The 2,916-nt window shown below is 39.4% G+C and overlaps 1 protein-coding gene across 1 annotated transcript in view; it reads left to right on the forward strand.

The window, feature by feature from the left end:
- DOPEY1 (dopey family member 1) overlaps positions 1–2,916 on the forward strand; it is a 161,728-nt gene that overhangs the window by 1,150 nt on the left and 157,662 nt on the right. The window lies entirely within an intron of this gene.

Consider the following 2,916-nt stretch of genomic DNA (forward strand, 5'->3'; position numbering starts at 1 on the left):
GTTTGTTGATGGGCCCTTAGGCTGCTTCCAACTCTTTGCTATTGTAAACAAAGCTGCAATAAACATGGGTGTAAGTAGTCTTTTTTGACAGGCTTGGCTATTAACCGCTATTGTTATGACAACACAACCTTCATTATTTTGTGCTGCTATTAACAGATGCCATAAGTGCTATCAGTTGTGGCTTTATATAATCAGAAATTTATTCTCTAAGTTTGTTGTTGTTTTGTGCCATTGAATCAAGAACAACTCATAGTGACCCTGTGAACATCAAATCTGAACCCTTTTCTATCCTACGCCATCCTCATCATGTCTGCATACTTGAGCCCATTTTTGGAGTGATTGAAGGTCTTCCTCTCTTTCATTGAACTATCCATTTTAATTGAACATCTTTCTCTCTTTGATCCACCTTTCTAAGGACTAATGCCTTCCAACAATATCTCAAAAGTATGTGAGAGGAAGCACACTGGTTGCACCTACTGTAAGACATACCTATTGGTTCTTTTGACAGTCTGTATTTAGTACTCTTCTCCAACACTAACTCAATGGGCATTGACTCTTCTTCTGTCATCCTTAGTCACTGTCCAGCTAAGACACATAGCAAGTAATTGAAAAGACTGTAGCTTGAATCAGATGCACTTTATTCTTCAAACTGGCATCAGTGTTCCTCAGTACTGTGGCGAGGCCCTTGATAGACTCTCCCAATGCAATAAGTCTTTTCAGATCTCTTGACTATCGATGCCAAAGCTATAGATTTTTGATCCAAGCAAGATTAAATTGTAGACAACTTTAATCTTTTCTACATCTGTCTTCATGTTGCCTATGGCCCTGGTGGTAAAGATTTTTGTCTTTCTGATGTTGAGATGTAATCCACATTGAAGGCTATAGTCATTGCTGGTCTACAGCAAGCATTTTTAAGTCTTCCTCACTTTCAACAAGCAAGGTCATTAGGGAGCTAGAATTCCCAATTCAGACTGCTGGCTGTCGGAAAAGCCTTTGGCTTTCCATTCATTCATTGTTGCACTCTTTTCCTTGCCCACCCCTCCCCCCAGTACAACTCTTCTCTTTGAAAAGTAAAAGAAAAGTGCCCCATTGTTTTACAATCCCTTCCCCCAGGTCCACTTCACTATGCAGCCTTCATCTGGACTCCTGTGATGACAATAGTACCTAATAATATATCCCTTTTATACAGTTTTATCTCTCATCTGTTTCAATGCAGTATACATTATTGAACCCATCTTTCTCAGTCTCCCCCAAACCCCAATGTCAGTCCTGTTTTACAACAGTGGCACCATGCAGTATTTGTCCTTTTGTGACCAGGATACTTCACTCAGCATAATGTCCTCCAGAGTCAACCATTTTGAATAATATTGTGTGAGTTCCTTGTTTTTTAATGCAGTGTAGAATTCCATTGTGTGAATATACCACAGCTTCTCTATCCATTCGTTTGTTGATGGACACTTAGATTGTTTCCAACTCTTTGCTATTGTGAACAAAACTGCGATAAACATGTGTGTGCATATATCTGCTTGGGTGGCAGTTATGGTCTCTTTGGGGTATATACCCAGTAGTGGAATTGCTGGGTCAAATGGTATCTCTATTTACAATTTTTTTGAGAAAACGCCACACCACCTTCCACAGTGGTTGCATAATTTTTGCGTAATTTTTACACTTCCACTAACAGTGAATAAGGGTTCCAGTTTCTCCACAACCTTGCCAGTATTTGTTGCTTGCTGTTCTGTTAAATTTTGCTATTCTGACTGGGGTGAGATGATATCTCATAGTTGTTTTGCTCATGTAATTCTTATGTAAGCGTTAGACTGACTTGTTATATATAATCTGTTTGAGTCTATTTGACCTGTGATGAAGTCAGATTTTCCTAATATGTTGCAAGCGAACAGCATATCAAAAACATTTATATACTGTAAGTCAGACATTAATGTTTGTTAGAGTATATTCTTTTTTCTTAAAAATGTTGCATCTCATTGGCAAGCTCTGGTGGCCTGGTGGCAAGAAGCTGTACTGCAATCCCAGAAGTGCATTATTCAAATCCACCAGATGCTCTGCTGGAGAAGGAGGGACAATCTCCTCCTGTACCAGTCAGATCTGATTTGACAGTACACACAAAAAAATAATAAACTTAAAAAAAAAATGTTACATCTCCCTTTATACGGAGATGATGCCGAAAGCAAAGAAGGAAGCCCCTGCCGTTTCCAAAACTGAAGTCAAAGCAAAGGCATTAAAGGCCAAGAAGGCAGTCCTGAAGGGCATCCACAGCCAAAAAAAAAAGCAAAAGAAGATCCCCACCTTCCGGCAGCCTAAGACACTGAGACTCCGAAGACAGTCCATATAACCTCGTAAAAGCATCCCCAGGAGAAACAAGCTTGTCCACTATGCCATCATCAAATTTCCCCTGACCACTGAGTCAAGCCATGAAGAAGATAGAAGATAACAATACACTTGTGTACATTATGGATATCAAGGCCAACAAGCACCAAATTAAACAAGCTTAAAAGAAGCTCTTTGACATTGATATAGCTAAGGCCAACACTTTGATTAGGCCTGATGGAGAGAAGAAGGCCTATGTTTAATTGCAAATAGAAATACCATTTGGCCCAGCAATTCCACTACTGGGATTATATCCCAAAGAGACCATAACTGACATCCAAGCAGTTATATGCACACCCATGTTTATTGCAGCTTTGTTCACAACCCAGGTGCCCATCAACAAATGAATGTATAGAGAAGCTGTAGTATATTTATACAATGTAACACTATGCTGCATTAAAAAACAAGGAACTCATACAATATTATTCAAAATGGGTGACCCTGGAGGACATTATGCTGAGTGAAATATCTCAGTTGCAAAAGGACAAATACTGCATGGTGCCACTGCTGTAAAATGGGACTGATAATCAG

This window comes from Elephantulus edwardii, unplaced genomic scaffold (assembly GCF_000299155.1).
Source record: "Elephantulus edwardii isolate Elephantulus edwardi_28Jun2011 unplaced genomic scaffold, EleEdw1.0 scaffold00111, whole genome shotgun sequence".
Classification (NCBI taxonomy): Eukaryota; Metazoa; Chordata; class Mammalia; order Macroscelidea; family Macroscelididae; genus Elephantulus; species Elephantulus edwardii.